Source organism: Dermacentor albipictus, chromosome 1 (assembly GCF_038994185.2).
Source record: "Dermacentor albipictus isolate Rhodes 1998 colony chromosome 1, USDA_Dalb.pri_finalv2, whole genome shotgun sequence".
Lineage (NCBI taxonomy): Eukaryota > Metazoa > Arthropoda > Arachnida > Ixodida > Ixodidae > Dermacentor > Dermacentor albipictus.
The window spans coordinates 160,603,699-160,629,771 of record NC_091821.1 but is presented as its reverse complement, the minus strand read 5'-3'; the positions used below and the strand labels follow the sequence as shown (position 1 = coordinate 160,629,771).

Sequence of the window (26,073 nt, the reverse complement as noted above, 5' to 3'; positions counted from 1 at the left end):
TTACAGTTCTCCCGTGCTTGCTAAAACATGCAAGTCAAATCTTCGAGAACTACAGAGAGTGCAAGCCCAGGCACTACGTGTTTGCCTAGGACTTCCGCGGAGCGCCTCAACAGCAGGAACCATTATATTGGCTCGAGACCATCCGATCACGACTTACATTAGCATCGACACGCTTAGGGCCCATGTTCGTCATGTTTCACGCATACAATCAAGCTCTCTTGCCTGCCTGCCAGAACGACGACCGCAGGCGTCCTTCTCCAAGGAGGTCAGCATCCATCGTGCCTGTCTACCATCGGGCTTCACACCCTCAGCACGTTCAACCTCAGCTTTGTGGGGTTTAGAACAACCTCAAGTGCGTCTCACGGTACCAGGAATAAGAAAGAAGACCGACCTGCCTACCTTGGCCCTGAAGCAAGCAGCTCTGGATTGTTTGAACACTTTCTATTTTGACCGAGTCCACATATATACGGATGGCTCTTCCACTCAGACCAGCTCCACCGGCGCAGTGGTTATACCATCACGATCAATTAGCATCCAATACAAGATTTCTCACATGACAACATCGACCGGATCGGAGCTTGTTGCCCTCCGAGGTGCCGTTGATTACATTAACAACCAACCCGCTAATCGGTGGGCAATATTCTGCGATTCGAAGGCGGCCTTACAATGTCTTCTGTCATCTCTTCGTCGCGGGTCGTGTGAACAACTAGTGTCGGAGATACGAGAAATGCACCATTGTATGATAGCGAAAGGACACGACGTCGTGTTTCAGTGGCTGCCCGGCCATTGCGGTATCTCCGGCAACGACCTCGCTGACGAAGCTGCTAGGAAAGCCCACGAAGGAGCAACCCTTGTTTCTGTACATTTATCGCGGACCGACGCAGCCCAACACCTAAGCAAGGTAGCACGCCGTATGACATTAGAGAAGTGGCATACACCTGAATTCACCCAAGAACGATTGCATTCCCTCGACCCCTCTATGCAACTGCGGCTGTTACCAGGACTTCAGCGAAATGAGGCAACAATGCTGTGCCGCTTACGCTTGGGCGTCGCATTCACCCATGCGTATACGTTTTTGATTGGAATGACTGATAGCGCCGACTGTAATGCCTGCGGTGCCGAGGAAACTATAGAACATCTACTGTGCTACTGCCCATCTTTTCAAAACGAAAGACATGACCTCTGCACAGCTCTCAATCAGCTAGACAGCACACCGTTCACCTTGAAGAAGATCTTGGGACCATGGCCTCGCATATCGCAGCTACGAAAGGCCACAAAAGCTCTGCTGCGATATTTGAAGGCTACTGGACTGAGTCAGCGTCTGTGACCCGGACTGAGTGACCGAACGATATCCCCAGTGGACTTTCTCTTCTTTTAATCTTTCAGTCCCCTTTTCCCTTTCCCCAGTGTAGGGTAGCCAACCGGGCTCAGTCCTGGTTAACCTCCCTACCTTTCCTTTATCATTTGCTCTCTCTCTCTCTGGGGAGTACAGTGTTGAAGTATAGTGGTGTTTCGCTTCTTTGGATTTCTGTTTGAAGTTTTTTGCTGCAAGCGCTAGCCTGGGGATGGGTGAACGCCTGTTGCTCTGCTAACGTTTCGTAACGTTTTGAGTTGGCGTTTTGTGTGTATTCCCACGGAGTATTTTTAAATTTTTTTTGCGATTTAGCAGGAATAAAATGTGCTGCACAGTGTGACACTATGTCTTTAAAACGCAACCAGACAACATTCAGATCAGTAAAAGGATGCGAGGCTAATGCCGAAAACTCTTGGAATTTATGAGCAAAATAGGTTTGTACGCGGCTGCCGTCTACTCTGTCACTAAAGCTTCGCTCCAGACAGATTCCAATATGTGTGCTTGCATTGCACATTTTCAAGCCAGTGTAAAATGCTTATACCAGTATTGTAAATGTGGCTATTCCATTCGATCCATCCTATTCAATACCATTCACCAGGAAGTGTACGGAATTTTCTTCCAGGAGTTGCTTAGGGGGATGCCCGTTTGGAAATTTATTTAGGTGATTATAAGATAATTCTTTTACATATACAAAACCCTCGTTCTTCTTTCGTGCTTTCCTTTTTCTTACATTTTAGTACTTTCATGCGTGCGCTGTTATGTTTTAATAATATTGGTTGTCCGACCAAGAAAAAAAAAGAACAGACAAAAGTATTACAATTAAAGTGAGTTACGAGGCATATAGCGGAGGGCTCCGGATTAATTTGGCCAGCTCTTTTAACATGCCCGCCGGTACACGAGTGAGCGTTTCGGCATTCCTCCCTCAACTGCGGCCTTGTGCTCAGCATCGAAAGACAAAACTATTACTTCGTTGAAAATTAATTCATGCTGCACTTTGTAAAAGTGCTCTGAAAAACGCTGTTGATCAACACGGGCACAGTCGCGAGAAGGAGATAGTGTTTACAGCGCGGCATACTTTTTATGCTGCAGCACAGAGCCATGCAGCTGCCTGCCATATGAATGCAGTGCAGGCAGCAGCAAAAGTGATGTTCGCTCGCTAAATGAGGCGACGTTCATTACATTTTACATCGAAAACAAAGAAGTCTGGTGCGTGGATCACGTGGTCACGATCGACTGCGCAAAAGATTACATCAGCGAACGCCGGAAAACCAGAAATTGGTAATTATACACGCGTGATTTTTGTCGGAGTAGTCAATCTCTTCATCACCTGCCTTTTTGGAAGAAATCGAGCACGTGCTCCGCTGCGTCACAGTCCAGACGCCCTTTAAAGAATAAAAAATTCTACTTCATTTTTAGGCAAATACAGTGAAAAACATTAACATCGAGACTGAACTGTGAACATTGCAATGGTGATGAAAAAAGTAAGCTGGACGGAATCGGTTTATTTTTCAATCTGAATCAACCGAGTTGGTCTTCTAGACTCACTTCATCACAATTAACTGATTCAGATTGAATTTAGTTCCACTTTAATGACGTTCAGTTCCAGCTCAGAAACTAAGCAATTTTATTCCGTTCTAATATATTTCTCCCCACCATTAAGACATTCATTGCTTAGTCTGAGTGAAAAAATTTTCACGAAGCGGCAAGGAAACGAGAAAAAAAAATGGTAGGCGACCCTAATCATTGACTTAGGTGCCTCTTAGTGGCACTCGCACCTCGGCGTTGGTTCAATTGAAGTCATAGCGCTAGATTGACATGGACAAGAAAGACGACAGGACGTGCGCTGATTATCAACGGAATTTAATTCCAGAAAAGCATGGTATTTATACCGGTTCAAACGAGTGGAAATCATCGCACGCGCAACCCAACATTTTCCAGATAGGCAGTTTGCTTTCTGCTTATCGCGACGGAGCGCCGACGCAGTTGGCACCTTCTTTTGCGATCAATCGCGTTTCTACTATTCCTCTCGTATCTGTATTTCTAAACACGACTACACATTTCTTAAACAGCGGTTTGCACCCGCAATCATCGCAACGCACGGAGACACGTCCATCTCGATAAGAGTTCAATGTTGGCTTGAGGCCTGTGTGCCCTATGTACACACTTTGCCGCACGCGAAAGGGAAGCGATACGCGACACCTTGCGCGCAGTGCACAAACGGCGGCCGACCTGATCTTCGCGCAGCCTCGGCGCGTCTTTCTCAGCGGATCGGTGGCCTTACACATGCTTCGTGGCTTTTGTGGAGCCGAGAGTACGACGCCCACTTCCACGTTTCGGGCCACCTCCTCTAAACCATGCGCCGATCCCGTGCGGTACAGCCGCATTCTTTCTCCTTTCGTGGCTGCGCGCTCGCGCTTACCACCCAGTTTCCGCAGTTAATTCAGCGCATTTTCCGACACTGATAAAAGCCCGTGGGCAGGGTAGCCTGCTTCCAGTAGCCGCTCTTTTTGTCTCAAAAAAACTCCGAGGCATCCGGTGGGGGCATGATTTGCGGAGCGCGTTCACAAAACATAGGTTTGCGATTGCTCGCTTCACCAACTTTGAATGGGACGAGGCATGCGGAAGCAGCATCTTTGTTTCCCAACAGCAATGATTGGCGGTCAAATTTAGTTGGACATCTAAAAACTGGATAGCATTATTGTTAGGTAGCCCATGCGTAATAACCAGATTGTCAAGACATTCATTGAACACGGCAACCACCTCATTCACTGTTTCAGTGTTATTTGAATTGAAATCGCACATCACGATGTAGTCGTCCATTTATCTAAAGGTTTTCAAAATCTTTATCGTCGCGAGTTTCTCTTTTAGACGTCTGTCGTGATGGGCGAGAAACAGGTCGCTCAAGGCAGGGGCCCGGCATGACCCGATTCAATACAATCCATTTATTTATTTCACCATACACATGGTCGGAGCTCTTGGGCAAAAAGCTGCGCGATACACACTCCTTCCTTCTGAAGATAAATGAGCCCCTCACATTTATTTATTTAGCACACTTCCAAGGCTCGAGGGCATTACAGGAAGGAGTGGTAAATAACAAATATTTGCACAGTAAAAGACAGAAAATACAGTTATAACAAGTAAACAAAAACATCTTACCAAAAGGCTTCATGAATAGATTCAGCAGAGGTAGACTTTAGATAAAACGCTAGAAGCGCTAGGAACCCGCTGGATGAAATGTCTGTCTCAGTTTGGAATGCAATCACGCCATAGTTATCCATGCAGTCTCCAATACAACACAGTAGGGCAGCTTGAGGCATGTAGTAGTGCAAATCCTTAATATCGATGGAGCAGGCTGATACGCCTTTGTCTTGATTGTTCCTAAGGTACTCTACTACCTCATTAGAGCTTCTCACCGTGAAAGGGTCGTCAAATACGAAACAAGCTAAGCTTATCTTGCATAAAACTAGCCAGCGCATTCTGCCATGTACCTCTTTCAAAAACAATCACTCTAAATGACCAGTCTAATTTGCGAGTCTTTACAGAAAACATGACTTTTAAATGAAGGTCCTCAAATTAAAAAAAGAAAGAACATTTCGCCAGGTGTTGCTGTTCTTTAGGTTAACGTTAGGCGAATGCAACTCACGAACCGCACTTGTAAGCAACTGTTTTCCATTAATTAGCCCGTTAAATATCATGCCAACTTCTTGCGTGAGACGTCATTAGTGACATCTTTATTTACGCTTTCTAATTCCGGGTTTCCAGGAACATCGCCAAAGTCGTGCTCACGTGGCGGGTCTCTAAAGTCTACGATTCTGTGGTTTGGTGTGCGCGAATCACTGATTGCTATCTAATTCTAATTATTCCAGGCACTTCAGTAACTCAACTTGTAACTAAACTTATGCTCTAATATATCTATAATGAAACCCATGAATTTTGTACTGTACTATATTTTCTATTTTTTTTCTGATTTATTTTGAATTTCCTCCCCGGTCGTCTCAGGAGGTGAACCGGAAGTGAACCGAAAGTGTCACTCAATGCTCGTGCCACTAATAAAGCACCGGATAATAAGCTCTTGTTGGCACAAAATATGTCACAATTAAACAGCTACTATGAAAATTATGCCACATACCTGCAGTTGAACCTGGATTAATGAACTTCGAGGAAATATGAAAATAGTTCCATATATTGGAAACTCAATTCACAGAAGTTTGGAATACGGAATTAATTTTCAAGAAGAATTCTGGAAGTAGGTGTCAATTCGCCAAAGAACGGTTATCAAGCCAAGTGAGTTAGAGCAATGATTATACAATGTTATTGCACACAACCCGAGAAGGAACACACCGGAAGAACATTAATTGAACAAACATGGTGCGTTGATTGAATAATGAAGCAATCACAGCAGCGGGAGAGTGGCGAAGTCTGAAAACGCTCCCCGCCTGAGCACATGTTTGTTATAAGTCGCCTTATCACGACACAGCCGTTACAATAAAAAGTGAATATCTGCAAGAGAAATATCAAGGATAATGTCTTCGTTCGGAATTTGTTTTTATAATATTTATTTATTTATTCAAATTACGTGCAGTGCCTTATGAAAAGCATTCTTGCAAGGGGGTCCAACGGATAATAACTTGCAAGAAGCTATGTGCATGCATATATAAACAAAGCAATAATAAACAATGGCAAAGGCGAACTAATCTTCCGTGGCAATGGTGCCAATGGCAAAATGGTGCAACGCGGAATGACGTGCCAGTGGAAAGACCATGTCTTAAAATGATTCAGATGAGCATGCATCTCATACACAAGGCCTATTTCACATTGTAGTGAAATAGGTTTACGGTCCACGTGACTTTGCATAAATGCGTCTAGCATTAGTCGCTGTCAAATATGCTGCGCTTTTCATTAGAAGTTATTAGTATAGAACTTCAGGGCTTTAGGGCTAGCATTAGCCCTGATTACAACTTATTGAAAACGTGAGATGAATAAACAATCACAGGACCATTTATTCTCTGAGAAGAAAATCTGAATTTCCCGAGTTACGTACGTTACACCAAAGAGAAACACTGAATCAGTATAGGCTGATAAAGCATGATTTGCACATTCCCTTTTAATTAATTTCGTGGCAATAGGTTGATTATTATATAATATAAAATTTTATTTCGTGCCCTAACACCAGCCCCGGTATACCTCAGTGTGGTGACAAGGATTTGCTTTCTGCCATTGTGTCGCAGCTTCGAAATGTGGTAAGTTCAGTTTATAGAGTGGCAATGTGGTAAGTTCAGACATTTATAGAGTGCAGTCTAGCCAATCTTTACATATAGAAAAAGATCCTAGCACACATCCTCAACATCTATTACGTCACGGAATTTGGTGCGGAAATTTCAAAGCAGCGTCGCCACCCGTCTTTCGTTTTTGCGCCTTTACTGGCTTGTCAAACTCACGGTAAGAATGGCTTTCTTAGAATTGTAAAAGGGCAATTTACTAATACAGCTTTAAAACGATTTCGTGAGTTCAGTTCAATACTCTTCTATACCTGCCACGTGCCTCAGTTAAAGTGTTTTGCTAGACCGGGTACGAGGTCATGGGTTCGTGTCCCAGTCGCTGTGGCCGCATTCAGATGGGGTGGAATGCAAGAATGCCCGCTAAATAACTGCAGCTGTGCACCATTAATCTGGAGCCCTCCACTGTTGCACCTATAGAGCTAGTACCGATTTGGGACGTAAAACCATGAATCGGTTAATTACACTCTTGCTAACTACACCTGCCCGTGCATTCCCAAACTTCTTTTACGTGCCTAAGACCGGTTATCAAGCCAAGTGGGTTAGAGCAATGATTATACGATGTTATTGCACACGACCCGAGAAGGAACACACCGGAAGAACATTAATTGAACAAACATGGTGCGCTGATCGAATAATGAAGCAATGACAGCAGCGGGAGAGTGACGAAGTCCGAAAAAGCTCTCAGCCTGGGCACGAAGTGGTTATGTATAGGCAGTACTTACGTTTTCTTGAGAGTTCCTAAGTTGTCAGGACTGACACGGTGAGTAAGAGTAGCGAGCCGACGCTCTTGCACATGCTGGCATAATCATGGCGGGGATTATGTGGAGCTTAACGGAACAAATTGGCTCGACAAAGCTCTGTGCGCATGCACCCGCCTGCCGCGTCGCTACATTATTCGTGTAGATGCGCTGACCGTCGTGTCGGTCGACGCTCTCGTGAGACCTCTTGAAGAGCTGCCATGAAGAAACAACTTTTTGCCAGTAGTTCTTGCGTCTGCTTCTGCTTGTGCCCTTTTGAATTCCGTTCGCCTCTGTTGTTCAGTTTTGAGCAGTGCTTCAAGGCGAAAACACCAGGCTGGTCATTTGACTTTCAGAGACCTGCGATACATCTTCATCGTTTACCATTTGCCTCCTCTCAATATAGCAAACTTGATATTAGATTTGCATATTTCTACGCGAATGGTGTATTACTCGTGCGCAGTTCTTCAGCAGAAATTGATAGTTAGATTTTTTTTTTGTCATCAAGAGTGGGCACGGGGTCACGATGAGCGGAAGAACCAAAGGCTTACACACCTCTTTTTTCGTCCTGCAGTTCGTCGTTGTCTTCGCGGCCGGCGCATCGGTGGTTGGCCTTCGGGATAACCGTCCACCCTTGGACGGAATTTGTGATGCCGCCTCTGCTCCGGAGCCACACCTGCTGGCAACAGCTCACGTGGACCTGACAGTGCGCATCGGGCGCCACCTGCAATTCCGCCAGTGCGCAGCTGCGACGTCAACGTCATCACGTCTGGAAAGGATAAGACCAAGCATCGAACAGTATCTCTCCAGTGGGCACGGAGGCACGATGAGCGGAAGAACCAAAGGCTTACACACCTCTTTTTTTCGTCCTGCAGGTTAGTTGCCTTTCTAAATTACCTTGTCGTAGCTTCAGATCAGATGATCCATTCGCTATCGTGCTTCCGTGCCCTGAAGCCGTCCTATTGCCTTTTTGCTCCTTGCTGCTTCTTTGTGGGGATGTTGAAAGCAACCCTGGCCCCGATAATCTTGCAGAAGTCCTGAAAACGATGAAGGACTTGAATGAGCGCACAAATATTGGAAACAGTAGCTGAAGTAAAGCAACAGCAGCAGTCTGTTTCAGAAGCGATGTCCGAAATAAAGGACAGACTAGCGAAAGTCGAAACCCAAACTTCTGTATTCGAGCAGTGCCAAAAAGATATGAAAGAATTGCATGCCACGGTAGAGCGCCTCAAAAAAGACGAGTGCGTTTCACTCACGTTTTGTTGATGACGCAGAAGATCGATCTCGCAGAAATAATCTGATCTTTTATGGTATCCCGGACACCGCAGACGAAACTTCATCAGAATCGGAAAATAAGATACTAAACCTGCTGACTAATACATTGAAGGCTAACATAACGGGTTCTGACATATGCCGGGCGCACAGAATTGGTCGTTTTGATTCAGCGAAAACTCGACCATTAATAACTAAATTTGAAACCTATAAAACCAGGGAGCTAGTCTCTTCAAAGCGAGGTTTGTTAAAAAATACAGACACAGCAATGAGTGAAGATTTCTGCCAAGCCACTGGTAACATAAGGAAAAAATTAATAGAATATGGCAAATCGAAAAACACGCCTTTCAAACTAAGATATAAAAAACTAATGTTGGATGGGAAATGCTACGCATATGACGAAGCCAGTGTAAGTATTTATGAAATGCGCAGAACGCATACACCTTCTACAACTCTTCGTTCTGGCCGTAAGTTACAGCCAAGTTAGGGCCATCCGAGGGGAGGTGCCTTAAATGATTGCGGGTGTTCACTTCTTTTTACTAACATTCGTAGTTTTTTTCCTAAGAAAGACGAATTATGTGCTGTTATTAACGACTGTAATGCTGACATCATTGTACTCACAGAAACATGGTTAAATAGTAAAATAACAAACCCCGAACTGTTTGAGTGCGAGAACCAAGACGTTGTTTACCGAAGTGACCGAACTGGTAGAATTGGTGGTGGCGTTCTGCTCGCCGTTAAAGAATGTATTGTTTTTTTGTGACCATTGATACCAATTTAGAGCTAATTTGATGCTGTATAACTATTAGTTTAAAAAAAATAATACTAGGTGTGTGCTACCGATCCCCATCGAGCGACTCATCCTTTTGCGATGACTTATATGATTGTTTAAGTAAGATTTCCATGCGTTTCCCCGGAACTGAAATCATACTCTTAGGCGATTTTAATTTTCCTAACATTGTTTGGTCACATGTCAATCCCTTTTCTAATCCTTCGTCGGCCGAGGCCAATCGGTTCATTTCCATTTGCTCTGACTTCGGCTTATCGCAGATCGTCAGACTTCCAACACGTGTAGCACAAAACACATCTTCACTCCTGGACCTCATTCTAACGTCATCGCCCGATAACTTTTCTGCGGTGACACACATGCCCGGACTGAGCGATCATGAGATCTTGCATTTTACACTTACAACAACACAACAAAAAACATACCGACAGCGGAAAAAGTTCCGAGATTATAAAAAAGCTAACTATCAAGCCATCAACAGAGAACTATGCATATTTCTAGACACATTCCTCCCACTTTATCTGCAACGTTCCGTAGAAACTAACTGGTCTATCTTCAAAAATAAAATAAGTGAGCTTATCACCCAACACGTACCCCTTCGATCCGTCTATGCTAACAATAAAGCACCATGGTACAGCACATATTTTAATCGGTTATCGAACAGGAAAAAACGTTTATTTCGTACAGCGAAACATTCCTCAAAACACATTGGCTAGCATATAAACACGCAGCAATTTCATATATTAAAGCCCTAAGGTCAGCCAAATTTTCATTCCTTAATTGTACACTTCCAAATTTATTGAAGACTAATCCAAAACGCTTCTGGGAAGCCATACGAGGAAACAACCATAAAACTGGAATATCGATCATTGCTAACAACTTCTGGGGACCCAGTACCTGACCTATTGTGTTCTACTGTGCTTAACAATACCTTCACTCAGTCATTCTCATCACCTCAGACCCCTGATCCGATGCCCGAGATAAAATCAACTAACTACCATTTCATGGATCCCATCGTTTTCGACGCAACTGGTATCAAAGCCATAGTACAAAACTTAAAACCTAAAGCATCATGTGAGGTACAGGAAATTAACACTATATTCTTACAAAACACAGCGGAATACTGTTCAATCCTACCAGAATGCATTTATCACAATCTTACAACTCTGGCACCTTACCGCATGATTGGAAAATTGGCAAAGTAATCCCCATTCACAAAACCGGACCAACCCATGATCCACACAACTATAGACCTATTTCACTTGCATCTGTACCATGCAAAGTTATGGAGCATATAATATACACGCATCTGGTTAATTTTCTTGACAATAACAACTTCTTCACAGTTATGCAGCATGGATTCCGTAAAAACTTCTCTTGTGACACTCAGCTTATCCTCTTCACTAATGCCCTACATGCCAATTTAGATTCTGTTTTTTTAACAGATTGTATATTTCTCGACTTCTCTAAAGCATTTGACAAAGTGAACCATGCATTGCTTCTTCATAAATTAGGCGTTCTAAACATAGACCCCTCCGTAATTGGATTCGCGCGTTTCTGACATCACGTGTTCAATTTGTAACCACTAATGACGCTAACTCACCTTTAGCCCCAGTTGACTCCGGCGTCCCGCAAGGGTCTGTGCTCGGTCCTTTATTATTCCTAATTTATATTAATGACTTGCCCACTCACGTTTCCTCGAACATTTGTTTTTTTTTTTTGCGAATGACTGCGTCTTGTATCGTAAAATAACTAATTCTTCAGATATTCTACTAATTCAGGAGGATCTCAATAACATAAATGAGTGGTGTCGTACGTGGCGCATGGAATTAAACATTAGAAAGTGTAAGACAATGAGGATTTCTCGTACTAACGTCATCTGCCCCACCTATACGCTAAATAACATCCCACTAGAATGTGTAACGTCATATCGATACTTGGGGGTTCACATTGCCAGCAATCTATCCTGGAAAACTCACATTGATCACATAACATCTAAGGCCACTCGCACACTGGGATACTTTCGTCGAAAATTTTCTCAAGCACCATCATCACTAAAACTCTTATTGTACACAACTTACATTCGCCCACAACTAGAGTACGCGTCATCAGTATGGGACCCCGGTCATGACACCCTCATACAGTCTCTTGAGGCAATACAGAATCGATCAGCCCGTTTCATTCTCACCAACTACCAAAGAGCTGCGAGTGTCACTAACATGAAAGCTCTCCTTCACCTCCCGCTGTTATCAACCCGTAGAAAACTATCTCGCATATGTCTTTTCCATAAAATCTACTACCATAACACATATTTACGTTCTATCTTTGTCCAACCCCCACCATACATTTCATCTCGCATAGACCACCGCCAAAAGGTAAACATTCCGCACTGCAACACTGTCGGCTTTTCATATTCATTTCTTCCCCAAACGAGCAAAGATTGGAATAACTTACCCGCATTACTTACAAGCATTATTGACACCAATAACTTTAAAAGCACACTTCAAAGCTTCATGTTATAAATTATTGTTGCGTTTGCTTGTTTTTTTTTATTGATATGATATAAGGAGATGTTGGCGCACAATTTAAGGCGCCGGCTACTCCTCATCTCTTGAGTGGTTCCGTCACACATCGTACAAGGTTCAAGGTTACATATCAAATAGTCTTTTCACACAAGCACCATGACTTATCACGCAGCGTTTCCACAGGAACACTATGACGTAAGGAACACATGGTACATACAAAATACAATGTATGTCTCCACACTTATGTAGATGAAAGTCTCAAAAGTACAAGAGATATTTCCGCCTAATAACACATTGTCTAGTCAGCGGGTGGTACATACATTATGTAAATGCAATATCACATACAGTCACAACAGAACAGTCAACATAACATAATTCACAAACAGATGGATATACACAGTGACAATGAAATGAAGAGAACAATGAAAGCGCTAATAACTTCCAGCAATGCCGCTGTCTTCAAGAAAACTCTTTAGTGCTTTTAAAGCACTCTTCTGCAAGGCCGTTGTTGGCCAAGGGCCCAAAATTTTCCTTAAACTGAAAGGTCTGCGGTCTAATTTAATTAGCGCTGATTTAAGTCGGCTTCTTGGTGTGTCGTGATGTGGGCTTGTTCTGTATAACTGCTTTTATGTCATTGTTTTACATTTTGGCTTGTATTTTTATATCGTATGTTTTTTCCTTTCTTTATTTTGTTACGCCATGTATTTTTGCCACGCTCACAAGTTTCTATTTACCATTATTATTTTGTATACGATGTTTTTTGCCATGTTGTTTGCCTTCCTTCCTTATTTTGTGATTTGCATCTGTGTTTACTTACTTTGTCCCTCCCCTCTGCAATTTACAACCGTACCTTGAGGGTATGATAAATAAATAAGTAAACAAATAAGTAAACAAATACGTAAACAAATAAGTAAACAAATAAGTAAACAAATAAGTAAACAAATAAGTAAACAAAGTTCTACCCACCGCGCGGTGGCTCTGGCGTTTTGTTGCTGAGCACGATATCGCAGCTTCGATGCCTTGTCGCGGCAGCCGCATTTTGTTGGAAGCGAAATGGGAAAACACTCGTGTACTTTGATTGAAGTGAAAGTTAAAGAACCCCAGGTGGTCGAAATGAATCCAATACGGCGTCCCTCAAAAGCCACTGTGCAACTTCGCGAAGTTAAATTTGCACAGTTTAAATAGTCTGCTTTAAATAATTTAAGGGGTTTGCTTCCTGGGCGAAACTGAAGCGTTGATGTCCCACTGAGCATCGCGTCGATGCTGATTATCGTTGCTCTAATAACTTCTCGGTGCAAGCGCTCCGTCAGTGCGCGCTCGGCCTGCAGCTTAGCTCTGGCGGTTGTCAGCGGGAGGATGAGGATTGGGTCGGCTCGTGCTCTCGTAGCTTGTCGGAACCAGCTGAATGTTGGTTCCGATGGTTGGTAAATGCAGCTCCAAAGTTTCACAGCACCGTATTGTCTAGATCCGCAAATATACCCACTGGAAGGATGGTTAGTGAAGACACATGACGTTTTAATGGAATAACAAAGTAATGATTGACGGTGGTAGGTTTGGGTTTCTAGCATTCTAGTCAGGCTGAGAAGCGAGTGACACTTACGTGATATTCAGTGGACTTCACCCTGACTGTGTGGACCTTTTTTTTTTCCTGCACCTGAAAAAAAGAAAGAATTACAGCGTTTGGTATGTAATTCAGAAAAGAGTAATTGCGTTTTTTGTGCCTTTTATATGCATAGCACACCCAAAGGTTGCTATCAATATTTGTTGCGTACGGGTTTAAATGCTTGTTTTTCTATGTACATGCATGTTTCCAAGGCCGTGCTGTATCATTCGCCGTTTCACTGCTGTATGTATGTCCTTCATTGCGTTCTTATAGCACGAAGGTTTTCATGTGCCTGGTATATAAGAAATAATGGCGCATATGCCTTGTGTTTTTACATGTCTGCTTATTGATAAGTCGGTGTAAAGGGTATGTTGATGGCACAGGGGGTTAGGTACAAATCTAACGTTTCAGGCAATTCTTGTAATAACGCCGTATATTGTGTCATATGACCCCTGAATATAGCAGGGCCAGAAGTATAGTACTTTGAATAATGTGCCCTTGGTAAGAACGTTTCATCGCACACAATACATTTTCTATACACAGAAAAGCTCTTACAGGCGTACTTTGATTCACAGTATGCATTAGGTTTGTAAGACCTCATGAGAATTGAGGTTTAAAAGGTTTTTCCGCATATTTTAACGATGTAATATATTCTCTACCGCAGTGAAAATTACTAACCTGTGTTGACAGTTGTACTGATGCGTATGGCGCCATTCGGTTTAGCATGGAACTGGGGACAGCCATTGAAAGCTTTTTAGAATGGCTTAGATTTTATTTGTCATCAACTTTTATACAAAAGTTTCCTGTACTTGCAGAAACAAGGAGCATGTGTAGGTTCTTGACAAGCACTCAGTGTTGAGCTATTACAGCGAAGCTGTTTCACCTCCAGCCTCCGTATGCATACCCCGCATGCGTTCCCAGAGGTTGTACCCTGGAGCTTGCGTCCAGGGTACCAGGGAAAGAGTGTGGCGGCGGCGCCTGTGGCCGGCGGTCCTGTGGTTATATGACGTCGCGCGCGTCCGGATGGTGCCAGCGCGGCTGCAGCAGCGCTCGGCGCAGATGCATGGAAGCAGCTGCGGTGACCGCGCTTGTGTCGGCGTGGTGTGGTGCCGTACTGAAAAAAAGTATGATTTCATAATGTATGCAGCCTAAACAGCTTCGCTGGTAATCCGTCCCCATATGAATGTTGCGGCGGCACATAATTCTGCTTTTTAGCTAAGCCAGACGGAGGACCTGTCTGAGCGCCTTGACGGGTTGATATGCCATAAAATAATTTAGGTACGTTGACGACTTTTTAATTTTTTGTTGTCTGTACTGATCGTTTTGATAATAAATGCGCTTCCGTTTTTGCTGCTATTAGCGATTGTCTTAACCCACTAGAATTAAGTGACCTTTGAAATGCCATGTGAAGGGAGGATTAGATTCCTTAACATTAATTTTGTGCTCGCCGACATCACAACGTGCTGGTGGTGCAAGTAAGGCGCCACCAGCACCATCCCTACAGACAAGTAAGCCAATTTGGCATTTCATTCCGCGCATACAAAAATTGTAAAGAGCGGAATAGCAAAGTTATGTTTCAGTGAAGCACTGAAGAGGGCATCCCAGCACCTCATGCACAATACTTTCGGACAACAAGTTGCGCGTTTAGGCGATGCTGGATACTTTAGTCATGTGCTCGTGTCAGTCGCTGAAGGTACGAACACTGTAATTGATAAGAGGAATGTTGCCGTCATCCCCTACATACATGAGTTCTCTCACACACAAAAAAGATCGCTAGGAGCAGTAACATCTACCTTGTTATTTCGGCGCCGAATTAATAGTAGGCCTGTGCAGGAAGAAAAGGCCAGAAGGAAGCTCTTACTCTGCATGAAAAATGAAGCAGAAAAAAAAAGGTTATACAAACAAATACTGTGAATGTACTGCTTCTGTCCTATATCGCATTCCCCTCAGTCGTGGAAAGAACTCTACATTGGTCGAACCGGTAAATGCGTAAATGATAGGTTACGGGAGCACATCAACAATGTAAAGAACGTGGCGTCTGACACACGTGTTAAGGAAGACACCTCCCAATGATCATCGGGTCTGCCTGTAGTTTCCGTGGTTTCGTTTGTGCTTACCTACTACCTAGCAATGTAGTACACGTGTTGTAAGACTTTCTGATTGGTATACGTACGATTGTGACAACTGGAAATAAATCTGTTGGAAGTTAGCGATATGTGTTGTCTCGTGTGCCTCCTATGTCTGTGTCGTTGTCCCTGTACTACTGCAAATTAGAAGTTGATACCCTCAATGGGGCTGATTTCCTTCTAAATAGAAGGGGTGAAGTTTTACGACTGTGTTCATAGTGCCTGGCCATTTATCGTCGAGAGCTGTGGGAGCGGGGTGCCTTTCTGTGTGGGAGATATGTGCTCTTAGGAGAAGCACCGGCTGCAACAAAAACGACGGCTACGTTTGTTTTCGACTTGTACGTTCTGCATTTACAGAAAGTACTATACATGTAACGAGCACACTGCCGCGCTATTCATCAGCAGTTGATAGATATACTTAAAAATAGGATATACCTAAGTTAGCGTTACCAATCTGCCCTGTATACAAACGAATCCAAGCCCACTTTGGTGGCGTATCGATGACACTACTCGTTAGGTCCGCTAATAGTTCTGAAACTCTTCTAATAGCGCCTTCTCGGAGCCCGTGGAGCGAGAAAGCGTTGACGAGTGCTGGGAGTGGCGCTCGCCGTGTCTTTCTCGGGTGCCGCTTTACACGTGCTCGTCGGAAGGCGCTCAGCCCTGGTGCTTCCTGCGCGAGGGTGCGTCTTGGGAGGCCACGAAAGTGAAACCGTGTGGGCGGCGGGGCGGGTATGGCTGCCGCGCGTAGGGGTTAACCTTGTTTAGTGCCGTTGAACCGCCAGCAGTGACCCACTTCTGGCCCTATACAGGAAGCCGTACAGTGTTCTCTGCAAAACGCGTCGCGCGGGAAACAAACGCAAAACGCCGGTCGTCTTGGTCATTCAACTCGCGGCACTCATGGTGCTCTGCTCGCCGAGCTCTCGATTCTGGCGCCACCTGCAGACGGGCAAAGATAAGTGCGAGCGGCGGCGCCACTCACGGACGACAAAAGGCACTGCGCACTCCTCATTCGCTCCGCGGCGACCAGCGTGAAAGGTGAACGCTGGAACAGCGATCACCTCGCACGTGCCCGGTCGCGACGCGCCACCAGGGGCCGCCCCGACCCGATGCACGAAAGGCTTCTGGTCCCCGCAGCGTGCGCGCGCGCAGTAGAGTACATGTTTTGTTCCTCGAGGATATTTCGGCGCGCACTTCCGAAGCTATTTTGGTTAGGCCGCTCGGCTGGCCGCGTGCACTGCCGGCCATAAATTTAGAAACGAAATGACGAGGTCCGCATTACAGGCCCGACCAAAGCAAAGCTCCCGAAGGAATCCCGTGTAACAAGGAAGTGCAAGTTGTAAGCGGCGCCCAGCGCTGGCAGCACGTTTTCCTCACCGCTCTCCGGCGCGCCGGACTCCCCGCGCTATCGGTTGCTGCTGCTCCCTTTCGGTGCTCCGCTTGGGCTGCAGCGCACTGCGCGGCTTTCAGGGTCAAGGTGACTCGCACGGCTGCCTCATCGGCCGGGACGGAGTTTTGGACACATCGGCGTCACACACGACGCTTCTCATGACTAGCCGCCACCGTGCCTTTGTTACGAGTCCGCCAGCGGTATTCTGCTTACTGTAGCGTAATTCGGAAGGAGGTTCGAGCTGTTTCGCGACAGTCTGAAGGCACTTGTGCAGGGAGGCGCGGAGTGGCGCTCAGAGGCACGGAGTCGCGCAGTGCGAAAAAAACAACAACAAACAAACCAGCTGTACGTGTCGTGATTTGGTACCACGAAGCCTCGTCGGTTCACGGAATGAATAATCAACATGATCAGTTGTGTGAATGTACATTTAAGGTGTTCTTGCTGAAGTCCATGACGCTGTCACCATCTGAACTAGACGCTGATCATAGTCGCAGCGCCGTGTTGGCCAACTTTCGATGCCTGCAGGCGCCTTCATGTGGGCGCGAACTCACCACGCGGCCTTGCAGGCGCGGTTGCTTTCCGGGCTACCGCCAAGTCGCGCGTTCGTTGCTGTCAGCTAAATACAAACCCCTCAACGTTAATGAACACTCACTCTCTAATAATTTTTGGGAATTATTCATTCATTCATGTTGCTCACTTGCATGCACTGGTGCTCAGGTCCACGTCGACTCACACTCAGGTCATCGGCGCTCGCTCAAAAGATGTATGGAGTGGGTGTATTTATGAGTGAATGCGCGGACCTGTATATGTTGGTATTATGTCACATTTCCACCGCCTGTTTTCTTATTCTGAGATCAGACGCAGTATTCTATGAACAGTCTGTGGCAGGCAGCGTAATCCTTTCTTTTTCAGCTGCGTAATATAAGAAAGCAGACATGTCCTGCGCGAGAAACCCACCTGTCATTTAGCTCGTTAACAAAAACCAATAATAAACAGTTAATTATTGCCTTTAGGTCATACATCTACATTGCATATCCGAAGCCTACGCAGTACTCGTACACATGCACCCACTGCGACGTCCCAGACACCCTGCAACACATGGTCCAGGATTGCACACTGCGTGACACATCCACAGATCCAACCTCACAGACTGCACAAGACAGCGGCGAACAAGGACGCCCCATAGAAGCACAAGAAGAGCACCCCAACTAACCGCAAATCTATACCACCAAACTGGGAGGCCAAAATTTCCTCTGACTACCTGGACGACCAACGCAGTCTCGTTGCCCGGGCCAAGGAGGCAGCCCAAGCCAGAGGGTTCCTGGAATACGGAATCCTCCCACCTAGGATGAACCGCGTTCTGACTCGAATTACCATTTCAGAAAATAAAAGTTTATTTTTCTCTCTCCGAAGCCTTTCATTCTTCAGTGACATTACATTTCGCAAGACCTTTCTAATGCTGCTGTATGTCAGTCAGAATACCGGTCGCAGAAAATCGCGGTCCGTCGGTTCCTTTACAATAAGTGGCGCGCCTTGAGGAAGCGTGTTGCCGGCCTCCGCCTCTGGTGTCCGAACGTCAATTAAATTGAAAAGGAGCAGCGTAGCTTCTTTCGCTATTTCAGAGTGCACCAATCAACGGTTTAAACCAAAATGTATACAGTGTATATGTAACTTTGCGTACAGCCCTGTCAGGAGAATTTCGCAAAAAGGTCAGGGACCTTGGAAAGTGTTGAGCGTAAACTCTATGTTGAAGAACCATATGCTCATATCTAAATAAGTAACAGTAATTAAGTAAATTTTGTTAATTAGCTAACAGAATATTGTGGTCCGTAGATTACGTATAATGTATGCCTTTCACGTGAAGGCCTGAAGTGCGCTATCTGCCACAAGCGATTTTGAAAATCGGTGTGTTCTAATTAAAAGCAAAGCAAAATATATAAATGGTCAACGAGCTTGCTTTTCACCAGTTTCTGCCCCCTTGTTCTACCGTGTGATATCCCCAGCAGTATTTTATAACGGGGAAGTCACCGCCATCTGCACTCAACGATGCTGCAACAGTGTTCCGCCGCAATTACGAACTCCGAGCCCTGGTCGAACTATGTTATATGTCAGACGCTATCTACCTCCCTGTTTTCTCCTCTGACTCTGATGTGCCTGAGTTCGTTGCCTGAAAAAATCAGTTAAGAAAGCTGCTAGTGACCATTGTTTGCGTTTATATACAACCAGCATCGCGAATTACTCAGCCAACTTTCATGCATTTCTTTCAAAGGATTCAACGGCCAGCCCTATTCTGCAGTGACTTCAATGCTCATAACGTTGCCTGGGGAAGTAGCCACACTGAGTCTAGAGGCAGGTCTTTAGAAAAGGCTATAGACGCATGCGGCCTTGTTGTGCTTAATTATGTATCGATTACCCTTTTACGAGGCTACAGTTACGCTTGTTGTCTTGATCTCCCATGACCTTACGCGTGGTATTAGATGGTGCACAGATTATGAGACACGGGGTAGTGACCACTATCCAATTCTCATCACGCATCCCTTTATGCGTCCGGCAAGACCGCCTAGAGCCACTAAACTTACTAATTGGCAACTATTTCTAGAATATAATTATGTGGTGCTGAACCAAGTAGATGAGGTGGACACGTTCATGTCATCGGTACTTAGTACTTACTCCAGGGCTACGCGATACACAACTGTTCCAGAAGGACAATAAAATGTCGACGCAGACTATGAACGACTCCGAGCAGTTAGACGGAGAGCACAGCATCGGTTTCGTCGTTCCGGACGGCTTGAAGATTGTCAAGAAAGTCAAGCTGCACACAGAAAATCTAACCTGGGTATGCAAAAACTGGGATAACAACGGTGGCGTGAGTTCCGTACATCACTTACCCCTACACTCCCTTAGAGAAAATCTGGAGGTTATTAATAAACGCCCTTGGCCATCCGGTATCACAATGTAGTCCCTTCAAAAGCATTACTACAGCTCTTGGCTTATCTGAACGCGAAATTGCAAGGACGTTTTGCGCAGCACTAGTAAATTTCGCACAGCCTGTATCAATTCAAGATCAATCAATCTTTTCGATGCAGCAACAGATCGAAGATGCTTGTAATTTACCTCATGCCCAGTAGGATATTCTGTATTCTCTAAAGGAACTGCAGCATGCTTTCTCGAAGACATGCCAAACAACAATGACTGGTCCTGACAACATCTCTTATTGCACCTTGAAAAGCCTTGGCCCGACAGGCACGTACAATATTTTACACGTCTTCATCAAGATGTGGGAGGAAGTACATGTTCCTCTGAGTTGGAGGATCGCTAACGTGGTCCCATTGCCAAAACCTGGCAAAACGCCACTGTCTATTGACTCCTTCCGTCCTGTTAGTTTAATCAGCTGTGTTTCAAAGGTGATGGAAAAAATCATCGATATTAGACTGCAATGGTGGATAGAATCCAGCAGTTGTCTACCAGATCAAACAGATGGTTTCAGAAAACGTAGCTGTACAATAGACTGTATTTTTGACTTGTTAACGTTTGATGACCACGAGATTAGCTGTGGGAACATTGCCGTTGCGGTGTTTATTGAGGTTAAGAAAGCCTTTGAGTCGGTCAGTCACCTTCATGTTCTACTTGGACCCTCAACGCTCGGAGTGCATGGCCGAGTACTCAAATGTATCGCTAACTTCATGAAACACAGAGATATATATAAATACAAATGACGGACAAAGTGGTACAGACACCATAAACAAAGGTGTTCTACAAGGAAGTGTATTAAGTCCACTTATCTTCAATGCAGCAATAGCAGGTTTACCAGCAGTACTTCCAGCAGACAAACATATCTATGTATGCTGATGACATTTGCATATGGACATCGAACAAGTAGAGGTTGTCAAGCATCGGCTGCAGTAAGCTCTGCATGCAAAATGTGATTATTTAAGAGAACGGGGCATGCAGATATCTTATGCCAAATCAGTGGTTTTGCCTTTCACAAGAAAAAAGGTTAGAAATTTTGGTCTTTCAATAGACGGCCATGAGATCGAGCTGCTTTGGAAACATCGTTTTCTCAGCGTGATTTTAGACCACTAGCTTCAATGGACTCATCGTTTCAATCATGGAGGACCATCATGGAGGACCAAATTAGTTGTATGATAAATGTTCTCTGCAGAATCGCAGGCACGAAGTGGGGTGGAAGAACTGCATCCCTGCTTCACGTCCACTCAGCACTTGTCTGTCAGAGCATTGCTTACTCCGCCCCTGTATGCACAAATGATCTGCGACATCCCTTCACCGGCTACAGCTGTTGCAGGCTCGGAGTTTACGAGTGTGTCTAGGAGTCCTCCAAGCTACATCCAGTCACCTCACTATTGCAGAAGCGCGGGAACCATATTTCATCGTAATTCTCAGCTTGGAAACATGCCGACATCTCTTCAGAATTTCTACGCAGCATTCTGCGCACTCACTTCCCTCTCTGATAGAGAATTGTACGGGCGCACAGATACACGCCATGTTTCAAGAGCATAAATCACGACTTCCACGGTCAGTTTTTTGGCACTCAGACCGAAAATAGAAACGTCAATCGAAGGGCTTAAAAATAAAAGCGACGTTTCCACATTATCAGCGAAACAATTAGCGTTACATAAGCTATTTGAAAAGTGCCAGGAACCTATTCACGCCTACACGGACGGTTCTGTAATCAAAGAAAGTGCGACTGCAGCTTATGTTATACCATCCTACAGATAGGGTACGCTTGTCGACTATAGGATGCACGTCGTCACCAACAATTGCGGAATTAGTGGCAATTCTCCAAGCCACTTATTTTATCAAGACATACGAGACACCAACAAAGTGGGTAATTTGCACGGACTCCTTATCGGCTTTAGCATGTCTTGAAGATATTGATGACCGCCAACCACACGCATGAATAGCATACGCAGTACTGAACAGTTTAACAGAGGCTAATGAAAGAAAACCTGAAGTGATATAACAGTGGGTCCCGGGACATGCTGATAGCATACAACGAATTAGCCGACTCGTTGGCAAAATCTGGCCATAAATATGCAGAAATTCAACTCATCCCTTTACCACCAATGGACACAAAACGCATGTTGAGAGTACTGAAGAAGTACATGTGTATGTCAACCTGGTTTAACGAACATATTAAGGAACCCATTCTTTACGAAGTGGACCCTCAACTCAGCCGGGATTTGATCCCGCACCTTTGGAGTTACGCAATGCGAAAGAGGTTACTCCACCACGGCAAGTCCTGAAAAAGTTATTGCGTCTCATATAGGTCCAAAAGTAGCTGTAGCTAGAAGAATAGTCCATGGGCTTGCGATGTTGTAGGCCCATAACGTTTAGATGTCGATGTAATCTCAAATGTGCAACGCCCCGAGGGACTCCGCGGCTACTGTAATACTGCGGTGTCGGGCCATCCTCGGTGAGCACGTAGAATGATTGCATCTGTAGGCAGCTACGAATCCAGAGATATATCTTGCCACCAAGTCCTATTGCTTCTAACGCTTTGAGGATGGCTTCATGGGTAGCATTATCGTAAGCCCCTTTAATGACTAGAAACAAGGCAGCAGACAAGCGTTTACAGGCCTTCTGAAATTCGGCGTACATTACCAAGTCGACAACGTTGTCTATAGATAAACGGCCGCACCTGAATCCCGTCAACGTGTCTGAATAAATTCCCTAGTGCTCTAGGTGCCACTCCAGACGCGTTATACCCATCTATTCCATTAGTTTTCGGACACATCTAGCAAGCGCGATCGGATGGTATGACGCAATGCCCAAAGGCGACTTGCCAGCTTTGAGAGAATCAGGCGACTTGACTCCCAATCCTGGGGAACCGCGCCAGTCCGCCACGAGTCGTTTTACAAGAGCAGGAGTGCCTTTCGAGCCCGTTCACTGAGGTTACACAGAGCGCGTTATGTAATGCCATCTGGTCCTGGCGCTGAGGAACGGCGGCATAAAGCAAGCGCAGCCTCTAGTTCGTCCAGGGGAAAAGGGCACTCCATACGGGGATCACGTGAGAATGGTGAACGGTCGGGAGCCTGCGTTCCAGTGGAGCTTGCTTCACCGGCAATCCTCCTACAGAATGATTCTGCGACTTCAATCTCTTTGCATGGTAGGTAAAGAGTCAGGGAATCTAATGGGTGGCGCTATCCAGGGGTTGCACGGAGGCCGCGAAATGTCGAAGTGCCGTTGTGAACGTGCACTGCACCCATTGTAAGATTTTGGCTATAGTATCATCTCCAACCAATCTGCTTTGCCGGTAGCCCTTTCATGCTTGCATCTACTCTCGATTACGGGAGAGCCAGCATTTTTTTATGTTGCGAATACGGAAAATACCCCTAACTTTATCAAGCTCTCAGTTCCAACTGGCTCATCTTTGACTTTTCTGTATGTGTATACTTTAAATGCGTAACACGTCTTTGTCTCGTTTCTGCACCCGTTACATTTAAACGTCTCACTGAAATCTGACAGAAAAAAAAGAACTAAACAATTACATTGCGCCACTTTGCAGTAGTCATACTCGCGTGATGGACGACTGAAGATTTCAATCCACACATAAAAATTTTAATCCATACATCTGAGGCATCTGTATGAAATTCGAAGAATCATAATGTGGGGCTCCGAAATATTAAAGATTTCCAAATAATTATAGCACTGTATCCGTCTACCTAATTATTTTTTTGAACTCGATATGAAACTACAGAACATTACGAATATTCGCGGACTTAGAGGAGTCAAGCATTGTTATTTGGTGTAGTGCAAATTTTGCCGATATTTTGCGCACGCTAAAGTCTCGGCTTTCATTAGTTTGTTTCAAATTCCGTTCTACACTTTACTTATCGGCTTACCATCTTGTTCGATACGCATACATACATACATACATACATACATACATATATATATATATACATGCATATATATATATACATGCATATATATATATAATAAAAATTATAAAATTATAGACCGATCAGCTTACTGTCCGTTGCCTACAAAGTATTTACTAAGGTAATCGCAAATAGAATCAGGAACACCTTAGACTTCTGTCAACCAAAGGACCAGGCAGGATTCCGTAAAGGCTACTCAACAATAGACCATATTCACACTATCAATCAGGTGATAGAGAAATGTGCGGAATATAACCAACCCTTATATATAGCTTTCATTGATTACGAGAAAGCGTTTGATTCAGTCGAAACCTCAGCAGTCATGGATGCATTACGGAATCAGGGTGCAGACGAGCCGTATGTAAAAATACTGAAAGATATCTATAGCGGCTCCACAGCCACCGCAGACCTCCACAAAGAAAGCAACAAAATCCCTATAAAGAAAGGCGTCAGACAGGGAGATACGATATCTCCAATGCTATTCACAGCATGTTTACAGGAGGTATTCAGAGGCCTAGAGTGGGAAGAATTGGGCATAAAAGTTGGAGAATACCTTAGCAACTTGCTATTCGCTGATGATATTGCCTTGCTGAGTAACTCAGGAGACCAATTGCAATGCATGCTCACTGACCTGGAGAGGCAAAGCAGAAGGGTGGGTCTGAAAATTAATCTGCAGAAAACTAAAGTATTGTTTAACAGTCTCGGAAGAGAACAGCAGTTTACGATAGGTAGCGAAGCACTGGAAGTAGTAAGGGAATACATCTACTTAGGGCAGGTAGTGACCACGGATCCGGATCATGAGACTGAAATAGCCAGAAGAATAAGAATGGGTTGGGGTGCGTTTGGCAGGCATTCTCAAATCATGAACAGCAGGTTGCCACTATCCCTCAAAAGGAAAGTGTATAACAGCTGTGTGTTACCAGTACCCACATATGCGGCAGAAACCTGGAGGCTTACGAAAAGGGTTCTGCTGAAATTGAGGACGACGCAACGAGCTATGGAAAGAAGAATGATGGGTGTAACGTTAAGAGATAAGAAAAGAGCAGATTGGGTGAGGCAACAAACGCGGGTAAACGACATCTTAGTTGAAATCAAGAAAAGAAATGGGGATGGGCCGGACATATAATGAGGAGGGAAGATAACCGATGGTCACTAAGGGTTACGAACTGGATTCCAAGGGAAGGGAAGCGTAGCAGGGGGCGGCAGAAAGTTAGGTGGGCGGATGACATTAAGACGTTTGCAGGGACAACATGGCCACAATTAGTACATGACCGGGCTAGTTGGAGAAGTATGGGAGAGGCCTTTGCCCTGCAGTGGGCGTAACTTGGCTGATGATGATTACATGATATATATATATATATATATATATATATATATATATATATATATATATATATATATATATATATATACGCCACCTAGATAGCATACTTAGTCAGATAGCTTATCCACTTTTTTATCAGTTCAATGGAGGTAATGTATACTTTGCGGAATTGAAGGTGGAGCTGTAGAAGTCCTACGCTAACACCAGTGTTAACAATACTTACGGGGATGTCCAATGGCGTTCCAGTTAATTTTTCAAAAGCTACCCTCGAGCAATGCAAGACAAAGCTAACTAGAACGCTAATGTATTTTATGACACATCTTGAGAACGAATATCTCAGAACTGGCCTCGGAATTTCTATTCAGAGGACACGCCTTCATTACTGACCGAATATAGTTCTGCAGCTGAAAGAAATGACCTAAATTAATGATTAGGGAGTTTTTATATATATATATATATATATATATATATATATATATATATATATATATATATATATATATATATATATATATATATATATATATATATATATATATTATCATCTCAAGGTGTAAAAATGCAACGGAACGCGGACGTTTTCACCTCAACGCGGTTGTCAGCGTATGCGCGATATCTTGCTGCGATTCTAGCTTGCCGCTGAGCTCCATCGCAGCGGCGGCCGAACGAGAGAGACAGCTGCGACGGAACGCTCGGTGCCCCAACGTGGACGGACCGCAGTCGCTCCTTGCTGCAGGATCGCGGCAAGCACTCGAGGCGCATTCCACGGGCCGAAAA

The 26,073-nt window shown here is 44.6% G+C and overlaps 1 protein-coding gene and 1 long non-coding RNA gene across 2 annotated transcripts in view; both read right to left on the bottom strand.

Moving 5' to 3' along the window:
- LOC135911188 (D-aspartate oxidase-like) overlaps positions 1 to 8,071 on the bottom strand; it is a 110,342-nt gene extending 102,271 nt beyond the window's left edge. The window contains exon 1 of the mRNA XM_065443387.2: positions 7,926 to 8,071. The gene's annotated coding sequence lies outside the window, so the exon portion shown is untranslated. The remainder of the gene's footprint in view (positions 1 to 7,925) is intronic.
- A 6,326-nt stretch (positions 8,072 to 14,397) lies between these two features.
- Positions 14,398 to 26,073, bottom strand: part of LOC135911203 (uncharacterized) — a 107,020-nt gene continuing 95,344 nt past the window's right edge. Inside the window, exons 3-4 of the long non-coding RNA XR_010567251.2 lie at positions 15,351 to 15,419; positions 14,398 to 14,671 (exon numbers count right to left, since the gene is read on the bottom strand). This is a non-coding gene — a long non-coding RNA (uncharacterized lncRNA). The remainder of the gene's footprint in view (positions 14,672 to 15,350; positions 15,420 to 26,073) is intronic.